This window comes from Nerophis lumbriciformis, linkage group LG16, assembly GCF_033978685.3.
Source record: "Nerophis lumbriciformis linkage group LG16, RoL_Nlum_v2.1, whole genome shotgun sequence".
Taxonomy (NCBI): Eukaryota; Metazoa; Chordata; class Actinopteri; order Syngnathiformes; family Syngnathidae; genus Nerophis; species Nerophis lumbriciformis.
Window position 1 is genome coordinate 18,454,641 of NC_084563.2, and position 27,219 is coordinate 18,481,859.

The following is a 27,219-nucleotide window of genomic DNA, read 5'->3' on the forward strand; positions in this document are numbered from 1 at the left end:
CTTCTTTCTTTCACTTTCTTTCACTTGAAACATTTTGACGGACCACACACAATGATGCGGCGGGCCACCTAAAATAATGTAGCGAACCACATAAAAATATGTCACAAGCCGTTTAAATTTCGTGGCAGACCACATAAAATAATTGGGGAACTGAATACCATTACGCGGCGCACCACATGATTGTAGAGGACCACGTTAAATGATGTGGCAGGCCAAATAAAATGATTTGGCACACCACATAAAATAATTGGGGAACTGAATACCATTACGCGGCGCACCACATGATTGTAGAGGACCACGTTAAATGATGTGGCAGGCCAAATAAAATGATTTGGCACACCACATAAAATGATGTGATAGGCCGTTTAAAATTACGTGGGAGACCACATAAAATTATGTGGCAGGCCATATAAAATGACCTGACAGACAGTATAAAATGATGTGATTGGACGTTTAAAATGTTGTGGCAGACCACATAAAATTACATGGCAGGCCACATACAATGATGTGATGGGCCATTTGAAATTACATGGCAGACCACATAAAATGATGTGGCAGACCACATAAAATTGCGTGGCATAAAACTATGTGGCAGGCCACATACAATTATGTGATGGGCCGAATAAAATTACGGGATCACATAAAATGATGTAGCAGGCCACATACAATTATGTGATGGGCCGTATAAAATTACGGGTCCACATAAAATGATGTAGCAGGCCACATAAAATGATGTGATCCTTTAAAATGATGTGGCAGGCCACATACAATTATATGATGGGCCGTTTAAAATTACAGGGCCACATAAAATGATGTGGCAGGCCACATGAAATTATGTGATCGTTTAAAATGAAGTGGCAGGCCACATAAAAGAATGTGATTGTTTAAAATGATGTGGCAGGCCACATAAAATTATGTGATGGGCCGTATAAAATTACGGGGCCACTTAAAATTATGTGATCGTTTAAAATTATGTGGCAGGCCACATGAAGTTATGTGATCGTTTAAAAAGATGTGGCAGGCCACAAACAATTATGTGATCGTTTAAAATGATGTGGCAGGCCAGAAAATTATGTGATGGGCAGTATAAAATTACGGGGCATACCACATTAAATGATGTGGCAGGCCATGTAAATTGACATGGCAGACTGCATAAAATGATGTGATGGGCCGTTTAAAATTATGTGTTATACCACGTTAAATGACGTGGCAGGCCACACAAAATTACAGAGCACACCACATAAAATGATGGGATGGGCCGTTTAAAATTACGTGGCACACCATATTAAATGACGTGGCAGGCCATATAAAATGAAATGACAGACTGCATAAAATAATGTGATGGGCCGTTTAAAATGATGTGGCTGACCACATACAATCACCTGTGACCTATTTTAAAAACACAATTCGTTATACACTATATTGCCAAAGGTATTTGGCCACCCATCCAAATGATGGGAATCAGGTGTCCTAATCACTTGGCCCGGCCACAGGTGTATAAAATCAAGCACCTAGGCATGGAAACTGTTTCTACAATCATTTGTGAAAGAATGGGCCACTCTCAGTGATTTCCAGCGTGGCACTGTCTTAGGATGCCACCTGTGCATCCTACAGTCGTGAAATGTCCTCGCTCCTATATATTCCAAAATCAAGTTTATTATAAAAAAAGTGAAGAGTTTGGGAACAACAGCAACTCAGCCACCAAGTGGTAGGCCACGTAAACTGACAGAGAGGGGTCAGCGGATGCTGAAGCGCATTGTGCAGAAGGTATTTGCATAGTCAGTTGCTACAGAGCTACAAACTTCACGTGACCTTCCAATTAACCCACGTACAGTACGCAGAGAGCTTCATGGAATGGGTTTCTATGGCCGAGCAGCTGCATCTAAGCCATACATCACCAAGTCCAATGCAAAGCGTGGGATGCAGTGGTGCAGACGCCTTCTCTGGAGTGATGAATCATGCTTGTCCATCTGGCAATCTGATGGACAAGTCTGGGTTTGGAGGTTGCCAGGAGAACGCTACATTTCTGACTGCATTGTGCCGAGTGTGAAATTTGGTGGAGGAGGAATTATGGTTTGGGGTTGTTTTTCAGGAGTTAGGCTTGGCCCCTTAGTTCCAATGAAAGGAACTTTGAATGCTCCAGGATACCAAAACATTTTGGACAATTCCATGGGATGGCACTTCAAGTTCATATGTGAGTAAAGGCACAAAATACTTTTGGCAATATAGTGTATGTTAGATTTGTTTTTAGGAACCTACTGCAGAAACGCTTGCCAAAGATCATCTCTATAACAGGAGCACGCTTCTGTTTCGAAGAACCTCCTAGTTAAAGATCCTTGACTATTTTCCAGGTTAAATCTCAGTTGTTGCAGTAAAATTTTGACTCCAAATCCCAGTTTGTGTGGACTCCTAAAGTGCCGTGATGTCACTCCACTGCCTTTATTTGCAAAGTAATTGTTGCGTCCCTTTGAATGTTTCCTCACCACAAAAGGCAGACAAATGTGACTCGGAGAGCGGCGAAATTGACTTTGCAGCCCGAGTGGATAAGTCAGCGTAAAATATCGACGGCCCTGCTGTGTGAACCTCACAGCCAAATGCAGTTTGGGCCTGACAGCATGAGTGGTGAAACATGGAGACAATAACAAGTTATTGGACAAAACTGGACTGCGGCTCCTCCACCTGCTGCCGCACGGCTTCCTGCACTGGGCTCCATCCGCGATGTGATTAGGGACGAGGAGGGAGGAGCGCCATCAATCACGGGCTCCAGAGGAACACGCCCGAGGCTGCCGAGCTGCAGCCCGTTCTCCAGACGCTCTTCGCTTATATCACACCATCCTTCATGTTTGCTCTGCAACCAAACTCGTCCTGCCGGCGATTGCCAGCGTCTCGCTCGGAGGACACGGAACAACAAGTGGAAGTACACGTTTCAAATGGAAGTATTGTATTTTTCGGAGTATAAGCCGCACCGCAGTATAAGTCGCACCGGCCGAAAATGCATAATAAAGAAGGAAAAAAACATATATAAGTCGCACTGGAGTATAAGTCACATTTTTGGGGGAAATTTATTTGATAAAAGCCAACACCAAGAATAGACATTTGAAAGGCAATTTAAAATAAATAAAGAATAGTGAACAACAGGCTGAATAAGTGTACGTTATATGAGGCATAAATAACCAACTGAGAACGTGCCTGGTATGTTAACGTAACATATTATGGTAAGAGTCATTCAAATAACTATAACATATAGAACATGCTATACGTTTACCAAACAATTTGTCACTCCTAATCGCTAAATCCCATGAAATCTTATACGTCTAGTCTCTTACGTGAATGAGCTAAATAATATTATTTGATTTTTTTACGGTAATGTGTTAATAATTTCACACATAAGTCACTCCTGAGTATAAGTCGCACCCCCGGCCAAACTATGAAAAAAACTGCGACTTAAAGTCTGAAAAATACGGTAGTCTGTTCCTGGGCCCAGCTGCAACCATGTTGGCGAGGTCTAAAGTCACTTGTTACCCTTCCGCAGTCATACAAGTGTAAGAAGAAGTTCACAATTAATTAAATTTAACAATATAGTTGTGACGTTGATTTGACCATTGAAATGTGGTCATTTTCCAACCAATATTCTACAACACAAATACAACGTTGAAACAACATGCTTTGTGTCAATGTTTATTCAATGTCAGGTTGTGAAGTTGATTTGATCGTCGAAATTTGGTCATTTTCCAACCAATATTCTACAACACAAATACAATGTTGAAACAACATGCTTTGTGTCAATGTTTAATCAATGTCAGGTTGTGACGTTGATTTGACCGTCAAATTTTGGTCATTTCCCAACCAATATTCTCCAACACAAATACAACGTTGAAACAACATGCTTTTTGACGACATGTATTCAATGTCAGGTTCTGACGTTGATTTGATCGTCAAACTTTTGGTCATTTTCCAAACAACATTCTACAACACAAATACAACGTTGAAACAACATGCTTTGTGTCAATGTTTATTCAATGTCAGGTTGTGACGTTGATTTGATCGTCGAAATTTGGTCATCTTACAACCAATATTCTACAACACAAATACAACGTTGAAACAACATGCTTTTTGACGACATGTATTCAATGTCAGGTTCTGACGTTGATTTGATCGTCGAAATTTGGTCATTTTTTAACCAATATTCTACAACACAAATACAACTTTGAAACAACATGCTTTGTGTCAATGTTTATTCAATGTCAGGTTGTGACGTTGATTTGATCGTCAAAATTTGGTCATTTTTCAACCAATATTCTCCAACACAAATACAAGGTTGAAACAACATGCTTTTTGACGACATGTATTCAATGTCAGGTTCTGACGTTGATTTGATCGTCAATCTTTTGGTCATTTTCCAAACAATAATCTACAACACAAATACAACGTTGAAACAACATGCTTTTGGTTGACATTTATTCAATGTCAGGTTGTGATGTTGATTTGATCGTCAAAATTTGGTCATTTTTCAACCAATATGCTACAACACAAATACAACATTGAAACAACATGCTTTTTGACGATGTTTAATCAATGTCAGGTTGTGACATTGATTTGACCGTCAAAATTTGGTCATTTCCCAACCCATATTCTACAACACAAATACAACGTTGAAACAACATGCTTTTTGACGACATGTATTCAATGTCAGGTTCTGACGTTGATTTGATCGTCAAACTTTTGGTCATTTTCCAAACAATATTCTACAACACAAATACAACGTTGAAACAACATGCTTTGTGTCAATGTTTATTCAATGTCAGGTTGTGACGTTGATTTGATCGTCGAAATTTGGTCATGTTACAACCAATATTCTACAACACAAATACAACGTTGAAACAACATGCTTTTGGACGACATTAATTCAATGTCAGGTTGTGATGTTGATTTGATCGTCAAACTTTTGGTCATTTTCCAAACAATAATCTACAACACAAATACAACGTTGAAACAACATGCTTTGTGTCAATGTTTATTCAATGTCAGGTTGTGACGTTGATTTGATCGTCGAAATTTGGTCATGTTACAACCAATATTCTACAACACAAATACAACGTTGAAACATTCTTTTTGACAACATTTAATCAATGTCAGGTTGTGACGTTGATTTGACCGTCAAATTTTGGTCATTTCCCAACCAATATTCTCCAACACAAATACAACGTTGAAACAACATGCTTTTTGACGACATGTATTCAATGTCAGGTTCTGACGTTGATTTGATCGTCAAACTTTTGGTCATTTTCCAAACAATATTCTACAACACAAATACAACGTTGAAGCAACATTCTTTGTGTCAATGTTTATTCAATGTCAGGTTGTGACGTTGATTTGAGCGTCAAAATTTGGTAATTTCCCAACCAATATTCTCCAACACAAATACAACGTTGAAACAACATGCTTTTTGACGACATGTATTCAATGTCTGGTTCTGACGTTGATTTGATCGTCAAACTTTTGGTCATTTTCCAAACAATAATCTACAACACAAATACAACGTTGAAACAACATGCTTTGTGTCAATGTTTATTCAATGTCAGGTTGTGACGTTGATTTGATCGTCGAAATTTGGTCATGTTACAACCAATATTCTACAACACAAACACAACGTTGAAACAACATGCTTTTGGACGACATTTATTTAATGTCAGGTTGTGATGTTGATTTGACCGTCGAAATGTGGTCATTTCCCAACCAATATTCTACAACACAATTACAGTGTTGAAACAACATGCTTTTTGACAATGTTTAATCAATGTCAGGTTCTGACGTTGGTTTGATCGTCGAAATTTGGTAATTTTCCAACACAAATACAATGTTGAAACAACATGCTTTTTGACGACATTTATTCAATGTCAGGATGTGATGTTGATTTGACTGTCGAAATTTGGTCATTTTCCAACCAATAATCTACAACACAATTACAGCGTTGAAACAACATGCTTTTTGACAACATATATTCAATGTCAGGTTCTGACGTTGATTTGATCGTCAAAATGTGGTAATTTCCCAACCAATATTCTACAACACAAATACAACGTTGAAACAACATGCTTTTTGACGACATTTATTCAATGTCAGGTTCTGACGTTGATTTGATCGTCGAAATTTGTTCATTTTTCAACCAATATTCTACAACACAAATACAACGTTGAAACAACATTCTTTTTGACAACATTTATTCAATGTTAGTGTAGAAGTCGCTGTCTTGCGGTTCCACAGATGCATGTCGAAGTGAGCAAGCGCATAGAGTTTACAATAGGTTTTTAATGTTTTTCACCACCACCATCAAATACGCTGCTAGTTTTGGACTTTTCAGTCGCTCTCCCAATATCCTCCTCCTTCACCCGGCCGCTCACTGTTAAAGACAACAGATGATTAGTTTAACACGTACCACCTGCGCAAACTAATCATCTGCCAGCTGCGTCGCTCCGTCAGCACATGCCACGCCCCAGTCTGATGGCACACTGTTTTCAGCACCCTGGACAGAGGCGCTGACCTTTACTCCAACAGTGCGCTGATCACAATCCCCTTCCACAGTCAGGTTGTGACGTTGATTTGAAACTTGGTGGGGAAATTTGGTAATTTCCCAACCAATATTCTACAACACAAATACAACGTTGAAAGAACATGCTTTTTGACGACATATATTCAATGTCAGGTTGTGACGTTGATTTGATCGTCCAAACTTGGTCATTTTCCAACCGATATTCTCCAACACAAATACAACGTTGAAACAACATGCTTTTCGACAAAGTTTTTTCAAATTCAGGTTGCGACGTTGATTTGGGGCAGCATGGTGGAAGAGGGGTTAGTGCGTCTGCCTCACAATACAAAGGTCCTGAGTAGTCCTGGGTTCAATCCCGGGCTCGGGATCTTTCTGTGTGGAGTTTGCATGTTCTCCCCGTGACTGCGTGGGTTCCCTCCGGGTACTCCGGCTTCCTCCCACCTCCAAAGACATGCACCTGGGAATAGGTTAATTGGCAACACTAAATTGGCCCTAGTGTGTGAATGTGAGTGGGAATGTTGTCTGTCTATCTGTGTTGGCCCTGCGATGAGGTGGCGACTTTTCCAGGGTGTACCCCGCCTTCCGCCCGATTGTAGCTGAGATAGGCTCCAGCGCCCCCCGCGACCCCGAAGGGAATAAGCGGTAGAAAATGGATGAATGGATGAACGTTGATTTGATTGTCGAAATTTGGTCATTTTCCAACCAATATTCTACAACACAAATACAACGTTGAAACAACATTTTTTGTGTCAATGTTTATTTAATGTCAGGTTGTGACGTTGATTTGATCGTCGAAATTTGGTAATTTTTCGACCAATAATTCTACAACATAAATACAAGGTTGAAACAACATGCTTTTGGACGACATTTATTCAATGTCAGGTTGTGATGTTGATTTGACTGTCGAAATGTGGTCATTTCCCGACCAATAATCTACAACACAATTACAGCGTTGAAACAACATGCTTTTTGACAACATATATTCAATGTCAGGTTCTGACGTTGATTTGATCGTTGAAACTTGGTCATTTTCCAACCAATATTCTACAACACAAATACAATGTTGAAACAACATTCTTTTTGACGACATTGATTCAATGTCAGGTGGTGACGTTGATTTGACTGTCAAAATTTGGTCATTTTTCAACCAATAATCTACAACACATTTACAGCGTTGAATCAACATACTTTTTGACAACATATATTCAATGTCAGGTTCTGACGTTGATTTGATCGTCAAAACGTGGTCATTTTTCAACCAATATTTTACAACACAAATACAATGTTGAAACAACATTCTTTTTGACAATGTTTATTCAATGTCAGGTGGTGACGTTGATTTGACTGTCAAAATTTGGTCATTTTTCAACCGATATTCTACAACACAAATACAACGTTGAAACATCATGCTTTTTGACGGCGTTTATTCAACGTCATGTTGTGACGTTGATTTGACCGTCAAAATTTGGTCATTTTTCAACCAATATTCTACAACACAAATACAACGTTGAAACAGCATTGTTTTTGACGACATTTATTCAATGTGAGGTTGTTGATTTGACCGTCGAAACTTGTTCATTTCCCAACCAATGTTCTACAACACAAATACAACATTGAAACTAAATTCTTTCTGACGACATTTATTCAATGTCAGGTTCTGACGCTGATTTGATCATCGAAACTTGCTCATTTTCCAACCAATATTCTACAACAAAAATACAACGTTGAATAATGCTTTTTGACGACATTTATTCAATGTCAGGTTGTGACGTTGACTTGATCATCTAAACTTGGTCATTGTCCAACCGATATTCTACAACACAAATACAACATTGAAACAACATGCTTTTTGACAATGTTTAATCAATGTCAGGTTGTGACGTTAATTTGAAAATTGGTTGGGAAACTTGGTAATTTCCCAACCAATATTCTACAACACAAATACAACGTTGAAACAACATTCTTTTTGACAACATTTATTCAATGTCAGGTTCTGACGTTGATTTGATCGTCAAAATTTGGTCATTTTCCAACCAATATTCTACAACACAAATACAACATTGAAACAACATGCTTTTTGATTAAGTTTTTTCCATGTCAGGTTGTGATGTTGATTTGACTGTTGAAATTTGGTCATTTTTCAACCAATATTCTACAACACAAATACAACGTTGAAACATTCTTTTTGACAACATTTATTCAATGTCAGGTTGTGACGTTGATTTGATCGTCGAAATTTGGTCATTTTCCAACCAATATTCTACAACACAAAGACAACATTGAAACAACATGCTTTTTGATCAAGTTTTTTCTATATCAGGTTGTGATGTTGATTTGACTGTAGAAATTTGGTCATTTTTAAACCAATATTCTACAACACAAATACAACATTGAAACAACATGCTTGACAGTGACATTGACATTTAAAAAGCAATTGCAAAACAATGCTTTTCAAAAATCCTTTGTGTGACAAGATTACACTGCTGTCTTTAAAGGGGAACTGGACTTTTTTTTGGGGGGGGGGGGGGCAATTTTGCCTATCGTTCACAATCATGAGCAACAAGAAGACTAAAATATTTTTTCAGCTAACGGGAGCAATCAATTCTACCTGTAAATCACTTTAAAAATGCATTCAAAAACTGTCAACAAAACTTAATTTACGTTCCGTAACCTGTATAGTAACCAAACTGTAGCAACATTGTAATTGAAAGAGAGAACACTGAGAAACTATTTTTCTAGCGTAGTAACACATCAGCATGCTTCGGAATTAGCCGTAAAAACTAACTACGGCAAGAGATAAGCTAGCTTCTACGACAACACGAAACGTGTTTGAGTTTGTAATACACAAAACAATGAATACAACACCAATCTGTACTGACTGAAAAACATGAACAATCCTATTACAGTAAAGTATTATTTCATGTTTTGTTTGTACACAGCTAGCCAGACAGTGTATGTCCTGTAGTTGTAATAACACGCCTGACATGCTGCGTGTATCATGATCAATACAAAAGTGTGACTCACTCAATGCACAGTTGTGCGTTAAGTCCAGCTGGCTGGCTGGGGACGTTTTTATTTGTGTAAGCACTCCGTTTATGTCAAAATAGCTTGGCTTCAAGTTCCATATCTATAGCGTCAAAGTCACTTTCACCTCTTCTATAAGCAGCAGTTCATCTTCCGTATACTCATCTTCAAAAATCTACGGCTGTGAATCCTCACTTGTTCAGAAATAATCATCCTAGTTGTCTGCTACCAAGTCTGCCATGATTAGAAAACACTTTTGTTTGTTTCTTCAACTAGAAACACTCATTTGTTGCCAGAAGTTGGAAGTACGCTGTTATGGAAACAGAAATAAAAGTAGGGGACCTACTACAAATGTTAGTCAAAGAGCTTTTATATAACAGGAGTGCTCTGCTCTTAAGGGACCAACAGCAAAAAAACACCAGTCAAAAATGTTTAATTTTAGAAATGATGATCATTCTTAAAATACTAATGCGCTGCTGTTCTTAAGGACCAACCGCAAAAAATGTCAGTCAATGGTCCTCAGATGTGTTTTGCTCTTATGGATTTACAGCGAAAACGCTAGTCAAAGATCCTCTATATGGCAAAAGTGCTCTGGTGTCTTGAAAGAGAAACTGCAAAAAATGCTAGTCAAAGATCCTTACCTACGCAATTTGAAGGATGTCTGTTTTTGGGGATAAATAAAAAACAATGCCAGTCAAAGATCCTCAATACAAGGGCAGCACTCCTGTTTTTTTAAAGAACAACGGCAAGAAAACACAAGTCAAAGATCCTCTATATGAAGATAATCAATATGACAAGCGCTCTCTTTTTAAGGATCCAATTGCAAAAACGCTAGCCCAAGATGCTCTCAATGACACAATCAGAGTCAAAGGTTATCTGCAGAACATGGTCAAAGTTATCCGCGGTTTTTGGGGACCTACAACAAAAATGCCAGTCAAAGATCGTCTGCAACCCCTGGCAAAAATGGTGGAATTGCCAGTCTTGGAGGATGCTCATTTATTTGGTTAGTTTTGTAGACAAATAACAGAAATGACACACAAACTGTATCAATCAATCATCAAAGTTTATTTATATAGCCCTAAATCACAAGTGTCTCAAAGGGCTGCACAAGCCACAATGACATCCTCGGTTCAGATCCCACATCAGGGCAAGAAAAGACTCAACCCAATGGGAAACAATGAGAAACCTTGGAGAGGACCACAGATGTGGGGACCCCCCCTGGGCGACCGGTGCAATGGATGTCGAGTGGATCTAGTTGATAGTGTGAGAGTCCAGTCCATAGTGGATCTAGTTAATAGTGTGAGAGTCCAGTCCATAGTGGATTTAGTTAATAGTGTGAGAGTCCAGTCCATAGTGGATCTAACATAATAGTGTAAGAGTCCAGTCCATAGTAGATCTAGTTAATAGTGTGAGAGTCCAGTCCATAGTGGATCTAGTTAATAGTGTGAGAGTCCAGTCCATAGTGGATCTAGTTAATAGTGTGAGAGTCCAGTCCATAGTGGATCTAGTTACTAGTGTGAGAGTCCAGTCCATAGTGGATCTAGTTAATAGTGTGAGAGTCCAGTCCATAGTGGATCTAGTTAATAGTGTGGGAGTCCAGTCCATAGTGGATCTAGTTAATAGTGTGAAAGTCCAGGACATAGTGGATCTAGTTAATAGTGTGAGAGTCCAGTCCATAGTGGATCTAACATAATAGTGTGAGAGTCCAGTCAATAGTGGATCTAGTTAATAGTGTGAGAGTCCAGTCCATAGTGGATCTAGTTAATAGTGTGAGAGTCCAGTCCATAGTGGATCTAGTTAATAGTGTGAGAGTCCAGTCCATAGTGGATATAGTTAATAGTGTGAGAGTCCAGTCCATAGTGGATCTAGTAAATAGTGTGAGAGTCCAGTCCATAGTGGATCTAGTTAATAGTGTGAGAGTCCAGTCCATAGTTGATGTAGTTAATAGTGTGAGAGTCCAGTCCATAGTGGATCTAGTTAATAGTGTGAGAGTCCAGTCCATAGTGGATCTAGTTAATAGTGTGAGAGTCCAGTCCATAGTGGATCTAGTTAATAGTGTGAGAGTCCAGTCCATAGTGGATCTAGTTAATAGTGTGAGAGTCCAGTCCATAGTGGGGCCAACTGATGCACAGATGAGTGGTCCACCCTGGGTCCCGACTTTGAACAGCTAGCCCTTAATCTGTGGTCACCTAATAACCTCTCCACGCAGGAGAGGGGGGCAGAGCAAAAAAGAAACGGCAGATCAACTGGTCTAAAAGAGGGGTCCATTTAAAGGTGAGGGTATACAAATGAGTTTTAAGATGGGACTTAAATGCTTCTACTGAGGTAGCAACTCTAACTGTTACCGGCATAAAAACAAACAGGCATTTCAAATTGCAACTTTCTGGCTTTAAGAAACACCATAAGAAATCATGAATATAAATCATGGTGGTAATAATCAGCAACAGTTTCATTTTTGGGTAAAGCAGAGTCGAGAAATTATGGAATCACTCAATCCTAAGAAAAAATTCAGGAAAAACAAACAACACTTTAACACCCCATTAGTACTTTGTTGCACCACCTCTGGCTTCTATAACAGCTTGCAGTCTCTGAAGCGTGGCCCTAACGCAGGGGGGCAGCTCTTGAGCCGCATGCGGCTCTTTAGTGCTGCCCGAGTGGCTCCATAGAGCATTTTTAAAAAAAGGATTGAAAATGGAAAAAGATGGGGGAAAATATTTGTATGTTTTTTGTTTGAGGACAAACATGACACAAACCTTCTCGATTGTTAGACAGCCCACTGTTTAATATGTATGTGTGTATGCTTCACTGATGAGGCTATTTGGTGAACATCGTTTTGTCCTACTAATTTCAGCAGTTCTTGAACTCACCATAGTGTGGACAGTTTGTTTACATGCAAAAGCTTCCACTCCTTTGTCTCGTTTTGTCCACCACACCTTATATACTGTGCGTGAAAGCACAAAGCTTTGTTGATATTATTGACTTGTTGGAGTGCTAATCAGGCATATTTGGTCAGTGCATGATTGCAAGCTAATCACCCCAATTCTCAAATCCCTTCACTGGCTTACTGTTCCACTCAGGATTGAATTCAAAGTCTCCCTGCTAACCCACCAGTGCCACCATGGAAATGCCCCCCTCTACCTCAAAGAACTACTCACCCCCAAATCCCCCACACGACACCTCCGCTCCGGACAGGCTAACCTCCTCCAAGCTACGAACAATGAGAGACCGGGCTTTCTGCTCCACCGCTCCAAGTCTGTGGAATGCTCTCCCTGACCACCTGAGGGCACCACAGACTGTGGATGCTTTTAAAAAAGGCTTTAAAGCCCTTTTTTTAAAAAAGCCTTTTTTTTTTTTTAGATATGTGCATACTCGCTATAGCTATTTGGCTGTTCTAGTTTTTATTTCTATTTATTTCTTTATTATCTTTTTTTATTTATTAAATTTTTCTTAATACACTGTAGCACTTTGAGATTGTTTACTCAATATAAAGTGCTTTTTACAAATAAAATCTATTATTATTATTATTATTATTATTATTATCAATGCTAACATGCTATTTAGGCTAGTTGTATGTACACGTTTGTACATATTGCATCATTATGCCTCATTTGTAGCTATATTTGATCTCATTGAATATCCTTTACTTTTATCCTCTGTGTATGTTAAGTTCCACTGTCCTACTCCAAAAGGACCCACGGACAACTCATGATTTCCAATTGATCACCTTTTTATCTTCCAACTTGAAGCATTGTTGGTTTCATTTTAGTTGATCTTCAATTAATCATCAGGTTGTAAACCTTCAAACGGTTTGGGACGGTGTAGCTCGGTTGAGGGTACCAGGTTTGATCCTCGCTTCCGCCATCCTAGTTACTACCGTTGTGTCCTCGGGCAAGACACTTTACCCACCTGCTCCCAGTGCCACCCACATTGGTTTAAATGTAACTTAGATATTGGGTTTCACTATGTAAAAGCACTTTGGGTCACTAGATAAAAGCGCTATGTAAATATAATTCACTTCACAAACCACAGAAACAGAGATGTTGATTGTATTTACAAACAATGTTTTACAAAGGCTTTTAAACCTCTGAATAATGTTTTAACTTTCCAATCAGTTGTTTAAACCTAATGTTTCTAAACTTTTAAATAATGATTCAAACAAACATTGCTTGTCAAAATGAATATAGACATTTTAAATTAAATGAACTAGCAAGTTAATTAACCATTTAAAATGAGTTAAATAATGAACTTAAATCAATTGAATGGAACAAGCAGGTTAAATTAAAAAGTTAAAAGTTAAAGTACCAATGATTGTCACACACACACACTAGGTGTGGTGATATTATCCTCTGTATTTGACCCATCACCCTCACCCCCTGGGAGGTGAGGGGAGCAGTGAGCAGCAGCGGTGGCCGCGCCCGGGAATCATTTTGGTGATTTAACCCCCAATTCCAACCCTTGATGCTAAATGAACAATTAGAGTAATTAAAAGGGAATAAAGAAACTACAAGAATGTCTACGAGCTTGTAGATCGTCTCTTTTCTCCAAGTCTTTTAAACTTTTAACATTCTAAATTCAAGCTTAACTTTTAGCAAGAGTTAAACAACCATGCATTTATCCTCTAACTTTGCATTAATCTTTTGTACTTTTTAAACATTAAACCATAAGCTTTGACTTTAAACCTTTTAACTTTAACCATTTTACCTCAAGCTTAAATCATTTACATGTGCTTTAAACTTTAAAACAACTTGCTTAAACTGGTCAAACACAGTATGCAATCAATGCTCAAAGTCAAATGCAGTAATGCAGTGGTTCAACTTGAACCCAGCAGTTTAAACTAACAAATTAAGATAGTTGAGTAAGCAAATTAAGAAGCTTGCAGGTACAAGTTAAGTATACTGTATGTAAGTAAGCATTTCGGTCATCATCAAATGAAGCATATTCACCGACCATTGGTGTGTTTGGAGAAACTTGTAGAGTAGATCTTGTGGTTGTGGCTGCTTCCTGTTCTTCCTTGCATGCAGCTTGTTTGGTGAATGAGTCTGACCGAACCTCCATTCCTTTTCAGGTGCCTTCAATCAGTAATTTGGTGGCCATTTTCCCTTGGCATTCTGGGAATTGTAGTTCTACAGGTTCTCCCAAGTTTAGTTAGTTTAGTCTTTACTTGAAGGGACAATGCACAGAAACATTAAGCTCAAAGACAGATATGTTTTGTACCAGATTATAGCTAAATAGCTCATTTCCATCTGCAGTCCCTGGCTGCCTAAATTAAAGGGATACAAAAATCATGCAATAAAATTATGACAATACAATCATACACAAGTATTAAGAAAAAAGTCATAAAATTCCCTTTCATGGACACATACTTAATATACAATACAACCACACCTCATTTACATCATCACACAAAGACAATACATGCTCTTGTTCACATCTGTCATCATTTGTAAAAACAACCTTGATTTTTACAGACACACCTCACAATTTACAACAAAAATTCTCTCATAGATTAATGTAATCCACATTAAGTTGACATGTCAAACAAGGTGCCTACCTTAGTGACCGTGTGAGCAGCTTTGATTGCTCCAAAGCCACGTGCAGCCCACACCTATCAGTTTATGGTTTGCGTAAAGGCTAACTTGTTATTTTCCTTTGTAATCTCTGCCTACTGAGCCTATGGTGCTGATAAGTTATTGTGGCTCAATTTGACTTAATTTTTTTATGTTAATGTATTATTATTTAATATATATTATTGTTTTAGTTGCTTAAGAGATATTCCTGGCTCTGAATGTGCTCATTGCTATTTTTATGTTTTTGTGCATTATTTGTTGCCGTCATTGTTAAACGAACACTCATCAGTTACTCAGTACTTGAGTAGTTTTTTCACAACTTTTTACTTTTACTCAAGTACATTTTTTGGTGACTACTCCTTACTTTTACTTGAGTAATAAATCTCTAAAGTAACAGTACTCTTACTTGAGTACAATTTCTGGCTACTCTACCCACCTCTGATGTCACATGACACATTATCTGTGTGTGATATTGGCTGCATTTCTGATAGTTGGTTGTGTGCCATGTTGTTCCAGACCATAGCAAACATTACCCAGCTTGCAAAGATTGTAATAAATCAGCCTGCCGTTTCCTTTAACTTGGACACACACATCTATAGCTTTGGCCATTAAAAGCAAGTAATTTCCAGGGGTTATCTAGAACATTCTAAGTAGCCTCTGATTTACTAATTGCCTGCAGGAGCAAAAGTCACCGCCGCTGTCCATGGTGCTGAGGACGAGCACCATCGGGCAGGGAGGGGCATGTGCTGACGGCGAGACACAGCTGGCAGATGATTAGATTTCACAGGTGGTACGTGTTAATCTAATCATCTGTTGTCTTTAACAGTGAGCGGTCGGGAGCAGGAGGAGGAGAGAGGCATGACACAGAGGATGGTTGAAAAGTTGAGTGTCATATGGATATTGTGGACAAAATAAAAACCTTGGTTAAACCAGAACAACGTTCTCCAGCTGACGTGTGTGATCCACCAACCTGCTAGGAAGTAATTTCTACACTAATGTTTTCTAATAGTGTAAAAATGTGTCAGCAAAGATTTGCTTCAGCCTGCGACACAGTCATTTTGATAGTAGGCTATTATAGCTAATATAGACACTTACACCATGTGTTGTCTTCATTCTAACACTTATATACTGCTTTTCATTTTTTGCGGCTCCAGACAGATTTGTTTTTTGTATTTTTGGTCCAATATGGCTCTTTCAACGTTTTGGGTTGCCGATCCCTGGTCTAACGAGTGACTAACCAAACTTCATCAATCTTGCTCCAACTTTCTCTGATTGCTGTTGCCAGATCAGCTTACTGTTTCTCAAAGCCAGAAAGTTGCTATTTGAAAAGACTACAGTCTTGCGTCACGTCTGGCATCTGCTTTTGTTCCACAAAATGAAGTACAGTGAAATGTGAAGTTGGCACCTTGTGTAATTTGTAAATAAAAACAGAATGCAATGATTTGCAAATCCTTTTCAACTTATATTCAATTGAATAGACTGCAAAGACAAGATACTTAATGTTTCGAAAGAGAAACGTAATTGTTTTTGCAAATAATCATTAACTTAGAATTTAATGGCAGAAACACATTGCAAAAAAGTTGGCACAAGGGCATTTTTACCACTGTGATACATGGCCTTTCCTTTTAACAACACCCAGTAAACATTTGGGAACTGAGGAGACCAATTTTTGAAGCTTTTCAGGTGGAATTATTTCCCATTCTTGCTTGATGTACAGCTTAAGTTGTTCAACAGTCCGGGGGTCTCCATTGTGGTATTTTAGGCTTCATAACGCGCCACACATTTTCAATGGGAGACAGGTCTGGACTACAGGCAGGCCAGTCTAGTACCCGCACTCTTTTACTATGAAGCCACACTGTTGTAACACGTGGCTTGGCATTGTCTTGCATGGCGTCCATGGTAACGTTGCTTGAATGGTAACACGTTGTTCCAAAACCTGTATGTACATTTCAGCATTAATGGTGCCTTCACATATGTGTAAGTTACCCATGCCTTGGGCACTAATACACCCCCATACCATCACAGATGCCTGCTTTTGAACTTTGCACCTAGAACAATCCGGATGGTTCTCTTCTTCTTTGACACGACGTCCACAGTTTCCAAAAACAATTTTAAATTTGGACTCGTCAGACAACAGAACCCTTTTTACACTTTGCATCAGTCCATCTTAGATTAGCTCGGGCACAGCAAAGCCGGCAGCGTTTCTGGGTGTTGTTGATAAATGGCTTTCACTTTGCTTAGTAGAGTTTTAGCTTGCACTTACATATGTAACGACAAACTATAGTTACTGACAGTGGTTTCAGTGTTTCCCACACATTCATTTATTTGTGGCGGCCCGCCACGAAATAATTATGTCCGCCACAAATGGATTTTTCGGCTTTTGACTCACTCGACCGCTCATAAAAGCAATGGGACTGTCTGTGAATGTTGCTTGTAGTTACACCTCCGGTGCAGTAGGTGGCGGTATGCATTGTAACTCCGCCAATAGCACTTAATTCACCTGGTGGGCTAGAAGAAGAAGAAGAAGAAGAGGGACAGACGGACGGAATCAAAATACTCGCCGGCTACTTTTCATAATGATGGCGCTTCCTACGTTTCTACCTCAAACGTCCAAAAGCTGCTGAAAGCCTTGATCCAGGATGCCATGGGGAAAACAACTTAAATGGTGCCTTTTGGCGATAGTTAGCAGCTTGGTGGCTCATAGCCGGCTAGCTAACGCTTTCTAGCGTGGTAGCATTGCTTCATTTTTACAGGTGTTATAGGTAGATAGGTTATAGCTGCATCGCTCGCGGCTCGTCATATATTTAATGTTAATCCGCGATTTCACCGAGCGTTTCACTGACGGTTTCGCCTGACGCTGCTTCATTAACACCGCCGATGTTTGACTCAGTCACCTGTTTTCATACCGACGAGCTAACGTGTCCAGGTTATAACCCTGTTGTCAATAAACACACATGGACTGAAGCTAAATTGTCCACTGTCCACTGCAGCATGTGAATGCAATGAAAAGAATAAAATCTGAGCCAACCAGCTGTTAAAATGTTGTCCAGGTTAATGTTTTATTAAAGGCCCTTCATTTCAAGATTTCAACTGTGATTGGGCTTTAAACAGGTGGATGACCTGTTCAGATGGGTGTAACTGCTACTGGTCAAATAATGTGAAATAGCATTTAATTTTACATGTATGCAATGCCATTTAAATGTAATTATAGATAATAATAATAAATACTGTGTAGTGTTGTAAATAGTCAACGGGAAGGATTCTAGTAAGATATAAGCCATGAGCACTACACAGCCAGAAAAAAACCTAGGCAGGACAAGTAAAAATATTGGGGCAAGTAGATTTGAGAAGTCGGGCAAGTAGAAAAAAACCTTAACGTTGAACCCTGCATGTGCTGAGCTGCTGGTTAGACGGCACTGTACGTAGAGCGCTTCTGCTCGTTAGTAATAAATTCTAATGTTGGATGTTCACTCCTTCACACAGATGAGTATAGAAAAATATTTTCAACGGCCGAAAAGGGCTGGACTTGGAGAGGAGGTAGGCCTACAGTCCGGACCACAGGTGCGACCTGTTCAGCAGGAGGAGGAGGAGGAGGTTGACTGACTGTGGCAGGACACCTCTGCCTCTGTTTCACTTCATGTTGCTGGTAAATAATATGGTTGTAGTAGTAGGCTAAAGTTAAATTATTTAGTATTCACTAATTAAAGGGGCACAGCTTTAAGAGACATTTTAGCGTTTATATTTTATAAGATATATTTTTTGTAAGAACCACAATTAATAAATATATTTCAGTGAATCACTAATTGTTCAAATCTGTATATAAATATGTACATAAAATGTTGTAATTATATTCCAACTCCGCGTTCTTCTTGGTCATCGCCGCTGCCCCCCCCCCCCCGCCGACCACACCACCACAAATAGATGCCTGTCCTGTGGGAAACACTGGGTTTTCTGAAGTGTTCCTGAGCCCATGTGGTGATATCCTTTACACACCGATGTCTCTTTTTGATGCAGTACCGCCTGAGGGATCCAAGGTCACAGGCATTCAATGTTTATTACGCTTACGTGCAGTGAGTTCTTCAGATTCTGTGAACCTTTTGATGATATTACGGACCGTAGATGGTGACATTCCTAAATTCCTTGCAATAGCCCGTTGAGAAATGTTGTTCTTAAACTGTTGGACAATTTGCTCACACATTTGTTCACAAAGTGGTGACCCTCGCCCCATCCTTGCTTGCGAATGATTGAGCATTTCATGGAAGCTGCTTTTCTACCCAATCATGGCACCCACGTGTTCCCAACTAGCCTGTTCACCTGTGGAATGTTCCAAATAAGTGTTTGATGAGCATTCCTCAACTTTCTCAGTCTTTTTTTTATCACTTTTGCCAGCTTTTTTGAAACATGTTGCAGGCATCAAATTCCAAAGGAGCTAATATCTGCAAAAAATAACAAAGTTTTCCAGTTTGAATGTTAAGTATATTGTCTTTGCAGTCTATTCAACTGAATATAGGTTGAAAAGGATTAGCAAATCATTGAATTGTTTTTATTTACCATTTACACAATGTGCCAACTTCACTGGTTTTGTGTTTTGTAAATGAACATCCTCCACACCTGTGATTCCATCAAACGGCGAGTGAGTGTCAGGAACGACAAAAGAAGATGGCGATGAATAAATATGGGCAAGCAAATGTTGACGTATAATCAGTGAAAGTTCCACTCGCAGGAAGACGTGGAGAAAGTTTGGACAGATGCTGCAGGCTGCACTAATTCTCTTGTCCAGGCTCCTCTTCGCCAACGTAGCGCCTCCACTTCTCCACAGGACAAGGAGGGTGTGACGGCTGCACGTCCAGAGGCAGCGTGGGAATGACGGAGCGCCAAACAAGCCGTGAAAGTAGCTCACGGTTGCAATCAAAATAAATGTCCTGCTAATCCAAAAGTACCAGGAAACAAGTGCTTAGGGTCAGTTTTTTGCTCTTTTTTTTTTTTTTTGACAGCCGCCTTCTCTGAAAGAGAGCAAAAAAAAAAAAAACCTCGGAAACATGAACGGATGAAGCACCATTATGGAAATGTAATCCTCGGGGACATCATTTGATTACTGCTTTGCTTTTTAATAAGGCTTTTTTTAGTCTTCACATATTCCGTTTCAGTTTTAAATAATTCGACGCTGCCTTCAGGGGGAGCGAGATACTTTGTGCTGACGGACAAAAAAAAACAGCAGAATATGTCCCATTTATAAATTATAATGCCTAAAACTATTTGACTTATTTAACCCATAAGAGATCCTTGGACCGTTCTGATTGAAACTTCCAATTACCGTATTTTTCGGACTATAAGTCGCAGTTTTTTTTATAGTTTGGCCGGGGGTGCGACTTATACTCAGGAGCGACTTATGTGTGAAATTATTAACACATTACCGTAAAATATCAAATATCATTATTTCCGTAAGAGACTAGACGTATAAGATTTCATGGGATTTAGCGATTAGGAGTGACAGATTGTTTGGTAAACGTATAGCATGTTCTATATGTTATAGTTATTTGAATGACTCTTACCATAATATGTTACGTTAACATACCAGGCACGTTCTCAGTTGGTTATTTATGCCTCATATAACGTACACTTATTCAGTCTGTTGTTCACTATTCTTTATTTATTTTAAATTGCCTTTCAAATGTCTATTCTTGGTGTTGGTTTTTATCAAATACGTTTCCCAAAAAAATGCGACTTATACTCCAGTGCGACTTATATATGTTTTTTTTCCTTCTTTATTATGCATTTTCGGCCGGTGTGACTTATACTCCGGAGCGGCTTATACTCCGAAAAATACAGTAAACTTTTTTAGAATTGGCTGTGCTGCTTAAAATAGCCAAAAATAGCACCGCTATGCAAAAAGAGACATTTGTTCCTTGCCTATTAAAAAGACGATTTTTTTTATCCCATAATTAACATAACATAAACTCATGCAATCATCCACATTTCACACTTTTTTCAATGTTGTGTAACATTTTGTATACTTTTTTTAATCAAACCTAAACCGGTGGCACTTGTTGGCGTGACCACAGGATGCAGAGACGAGAAAATAAATGAAAAATAAGTTAGTATCAGCATGGCAAAAAAAAAAAAAAAAAGGACCAAAACTTATAAAAAAAAAAAACTGTTCGAGGAAAAAGAACAATACACAAGACACTGAAACAACGTTGAGAACTTGTTGAATTAGGTCCTGACGTTGAGCATCTCAAAAATAACGTTGGAACAGCATGCTTTTTGACGACGTTTAATCAATGTTAGGTTCTGATGTTGATTTGACCATTGAAATGTGGTCATTTTCCAACCAATATTCTACAACACAAATACAACATTGAAGCAACATACTCTATGACAACGTTTAATCAATGTTTGGTTGTGACGTTGATTTGACCATTGAAATTTGGTCATTTTCCAACCAATATTCTACACCACAAATACAACATTGAAACAACATGCTTTTTGACGACATTTATTCAATGTCAGGTTGTTACGTTGATTTGACCGTCGAAATTTGGTCATTTTCCAACCAATATTCTACACCACAAATACAACATTGAAACAACATGCTTTTTGACAATGTTTAATCAATGTTGGGTTCTGACGATGATTTGACCGTTGAAATTTGGTCATTTTCCAACCAATATTCTACAACACAAATATGTTGAAACAACATGCTTTTTGATGACATTTATTCAATGTCAGGTTGTGACAATGGAAATGACCGTTGAAATTTGGTCATTTCCCTACCAATATTCTACAACACAAATACAATGTTGAGACAACATGCTTTTTGACGACATTTAATCAATGTTGGGTTTTGACCATGATTCGACCGTCAAAATTTGGTCATTTTCCAACCAATATTCTACAACACAAATACAACATTGAAACAACATGCTTTTTGACGACATTTATTCAATGTTAGGTTTTGATGTTGATTTGACCGTTAACATTTGGTCATTTTCCAACCAATATTATTCAACACAAATACAAGGTTGAAACAAAATGCATTTTGACGACGTTTAATCAATGTTGGGTTCTGACGTTGATTTGACCGTCTAAATTTGATAATTTTCCAACCAATATTGTATAACAAAAATACAACATTGAAACAACATGCTTTTTGACGACGTTCAATCAATGTTTGGTTGTGACGTTGATTTGACCGTCGAAACTTGGTCATTTCCCAATCAATATTGTACAACACAAATACAACGTTGATACAACATGCTTTTTGACGACGTTTCCTCAATTTTGTGTTGTAACGTTGATTTGACCATCTAAATTTGGTCATTTGCCAACCAATATTCTCCAACACAAATACAACATTGAAACAACATGCTTTTTGACAAAATGTTTTCAATGTCAGGTTATGATGTTGATTCGACCGTCAAAATTTGGTCATTTTCCAACCAATATTCTACAACACAAATAAAATGTTGATACAACATGCTTTTTGACGACGTTTCCTCAATTTTGGGTTCTAACGTTGATTTGATCGTCAAAATTTGGTCATTTTCCAACCAATATTCTACAACTCAAATACGTTGAAACAACATGCTTTTTGACAATGTTTAATCAATGTTGGGTTATGACGTTGATCCGACCATCTAAATTTGTTCATTTTCCAACCAATATTGTACAACACAAATACAACATTGAAACAACATGCTTTTTGACGACATTTATTCAATGTCAGGTTGTGACGTTGATTTGACCGTTAAAATTTGGTCAATTTCCAACCAATATTATTCAACACAAATACAAGGTTGAAACAACATGCTTTTTGAGGACGTTTAATCAATGTTGGGTTCTGACGTTGATTTGACCATCGAAATTTGGTCATTTTCCAACCAATATTCTACACCACAAATACAACATTGAAACAACATGCTTTTTGACAATGTTTAATCAATGTTGGGTTCTGACGATGATTTGACCGTTGAAATTTGGTCATTTTCCAACCAATATTCTACACCACAAATACAACATTGAAACAACATGCTTTTTGACAATGTTTAATCAATGTTGGGTTCTGACGATGATTTGACCGTTGAAATTTGGTCATTTTCCAACCAATATTCTACAACACAAATATGTTGAAACAACATGCTTTTTGATGACATTTATTCAATGTCAGGTTGTGACAATGGAAATGACCGTTGAAATTTGGTCATTTCCCTACCAATATTCTACAACACAAATACAATGTTGAGACAACATGCTTTTTGACGACGTTTAATCAATGTTGGGTTTTGACCATGATTCGACCGTCAAAATTTGGTCATTTTCCAACCAATATTGTACAACACAAATACAACATTGAAACAACATGCTTTTTGACGACATTTATTCAATGTCAGGTTGTGACGTTGATTTGACAGTTAAAATTTGGTCAATTTCCAACCAATATTATTCAACACAAATACAAGGTTGAAACAACATGCTTTTTGAGGACGTTTAATCAATGTTGGGTTCTGACGTTGATTTGACCATCGAAATTTGGTCATTTTCCAACCAAAATTCTACAACACAAATATGTTGAAACAACATGCTTTTTGACGACATTTTTTCAATGTCAGATTCTGACATTGATTTGACTGTCGAAATTTGGTCATTTTCCAACCAGTATTCTACAACACACATACAAGATTGAAACAACTTTTTGATGACGTTTCATCAATTTTGGGTTCTAATGTTGATTTGACCATCGAAATTTGGTCATTTGCCAACCAATATTCTCCAACATAAATACGTTGAAACAACATACTTTTTGACGAAATCTTTTCAATGTCAGGTTATGATGTTGATTTGACCATCGAAACTTGGTAATTTTCCAACCAATATTCTACAACACAAATACAATGTTGATACAACATGCTTTTGGGCGACGTTTCCTCAATTTTGGGTTCCCATGTTGATTTGACAATCGAAATTTGGTCATTTCCCAACTAATTTTCTACAACACAAATACAACATTGAAACCAAAGGTTTTTTGACAACATTTTTTCAATGTCAGGTTGTGACGTTGATTTGACCGTCAAAATGTTGTCATTTTCCAACCAATATTCTATAACTCAAATACTTTGAAACAACATGCTTTTTGACAATGTTGAATCAGTGTTGGGTTATGACGTTGATTCGACCGTCTAAATTTGATCATTTTCCAACCAATATTGTACAACAACATGCTTTTGACAACATTTATTCAATGTCAGGTTGTGACATTGATTTGACCTTTGAAATTTTGTAATTTCCAAACCAATATTTTGCAACAAAAATACAACGTTGAAACAACATGCTTTTTGACGACATTTATTCAATGTCTGGTTGTGACGTTGATTTGACCATTTAAACTTGGTCATTTCCCAACCAACAACGTGGATCCAACATTGGACACCAACGTTGTCTCAATTTACAAATACAACTATTTTGCAAGGTTGTTTCAAAGTCAGTTTTAAAGGAAATGTATCAACGTCTTGCGCCTGCTGGGAATAACTCAGCGCTGTCTGAGTAAACAATGTGTCAGAGTTTGTAGTCGACGAACCCCAAGATGCAGAGATGGCAGCAGGCTTGGTACAAGGAAACATGGTTTTTAATGTTCAAAAATAAGAAAATGAAAACACGAACCAGAAAACAGGAAGCAGGAACAGGAGTCAGGATCCAGGGAATAGCTTAACGACAGCATACAGCAAACAACGACACGACAGGTAGTAACGACAATGATCCAGCCATGACTGGAGGAGAAGGCAGGTTTAAATAGTAGCTGGCTGATTGACACCAGGTGTGGCCAGGTGCCAATCAGCCACAGCTGAGGGGAAGCAGCACTCAGGGAGACACTCAGGAAACTAAGACAAACAGAGAAAAAACTAAAACATAGTCAAACTGTCAGGGACAAGCCTGACAGTAGCCCCCCTTCCTATAACGGATACCAGACGTTCTAGGAACACCCCCCCCCAAAAAACAGTCCAAAGTCACGGGAGGGTGGAGGGAGGACAAGGAGGTGGGCCACCAGGCCAAGTGTCCCCGCAACCAGCGGGGAAGAGTTAGGTGGCGACGGCGAGTTGAACGCCGCCGCAATTGGCGAGGCGGCTCGACCGCCGGCATGGGAGGACCCACCGGAGACGATGGTGGCGCCCTCTGCTGGCCCACCGGAGAAGATGGCGGTGGCGCCCTCTGCTGGCCCACTGGGGAGGATGGCGGTGGCGCCCTCTGCTGGCCCACCGGGGAGGATGGCGGTGGCGCCCTCTGCTGGCCCACCGGGGAGGATGGCGGTGGCGCCCTCTGCTGGCCCACCGGGGAGGATGGCGGTGGCGCCCTCTGCTGGCCCACCGGGGAGGATGGCGGTGGCGCCCTCTGCTGGCCCACCGGAGTGCATGGTGGCGGCGTCTGTTGGCTCACCGGAGAGGAGGATGGTGGCGCCCTCTGCTGCTGGCCCACCGGAGAAGAGGATGGTGGCGCCCTCTGCTGCTGGCCCACCGGAGAAGAGGATGGTGGCGCCCTCTGCTGCTGGCCCACCGGAGAAGAGGATGGTGGCGCCCTCTGCTGCTGGCCCACCGGAGAAGAGGATGGTGGCGCCCTCTGCTGCTGGCCCACCGGAGAAGAGGATGGTGGCGCCGTCTGCTGCTGGCCCACCGGAGAGGAGGATGGTGGCGCCGTCTGCTGCTGGCCCACCGGAGAGGAGGATGGTGGCGCCGTCTGCTGCTGGCCCACCGGAGAGGAGGATGGTGGCGCCGTCTGCTGCTGGCCCACCGGAGAGGAGGATGGTGGCGCCGTCTGCTGCTGGCCCACCGGAGAGGAGGATGGTGGCGCCGTTGGTTGTAGACCCACCGGAGTGCATGGTGGCGTCTGCCGGCCCACCGGACTGCATGGTGGCGTCTGCCGGCCCACCGGACTGCATGGTGGCGTCTGCCGGCCCACCGGACTGCATGGTGGCGTCTGCCGGCCCACCGGACTGCATGGTGGCGTCTGCCGGCCCACCGGAGTGCATGGTGGCGTCTGCCGGCCCACCGGAGTACATGGTGGCGTCTGCCGGCCCACCGGAGTACATGGTGGCGTCTGCCGGCCCACCGGAGTACATGGTGGCGTCTGCCAGCCCACCGGAGTACATGGTGGCGTCGTAGGTTGCAGACCCACCGGAGTGCATGGTGGCGTCGTAGGTTGCAGACCCACCGGAGTGCATGGTGGCGTCTGCTGGCCCACCGGACTGCATGGTGGCGTCTGCTGGTCCACCGAAGAGGATGGCGCCGTCTGTTGCAGACCCACTGGGGTGAGGAGTAGCTGTGCCTCCCCAGCTGCACAGCCACTCCTAGCCCCCCCCTCAAGGGACGGATCCCAGACGTCCCCAGACAGGCCCACAGACGAAAGGGATGGGTGGGAGAGGGCTTGAAATGCGGCCGAACTCCTCTTCAATTCAGCCATTAATTCTAATGCTTTGTTAAGCCTCTCCGCTATGGAAATCTCCGCGGGGAACGTGTTAACAGGCTGGATCATTATGTCAGAGTTTGTAGTCGACGAACCCCAAGATGCAGAGATGGCAGCAGGCTTGGTACAAGAAAACATGTTTTTAATGTTCAAAAATAAGAAAATGAAAACACGAACCAGAAAACAGGAAGCAGGAACAGGAGTCAGGATCCAGGGAATAGCTTAACGACAGCATACAGCAAACAACGACACGACAGGTAGTAACGACAATGATCCAGCCATGACTGGAGGAGAAGGCAGGTTTAAATAGTAGCTGGCTGATTGACACCAGGTATGGCCAGGTGCCAATCAGCCACAGCTGAGGGGAAGCAGCACTCAGGGAGACACTCAGGAAATGAAGATAAAATAAAAGCGCTGACAGGAAACTAAGACAAACAGAGAAAAAACTAAAACATAGTCAAACTGTCAGGGACAAGCCTGACACAATGTTGGTTTAAGAAGCTACCGAATAAGCAACAAGGGACAGGTGTGTCCCTTGATTGCCAATCAGGAAACAGGTGAACAGGTGAAAGGGCACCCTGACAGATGTGAATGAAAAACAAGAGTGCTGGATAGGAACTAAATACC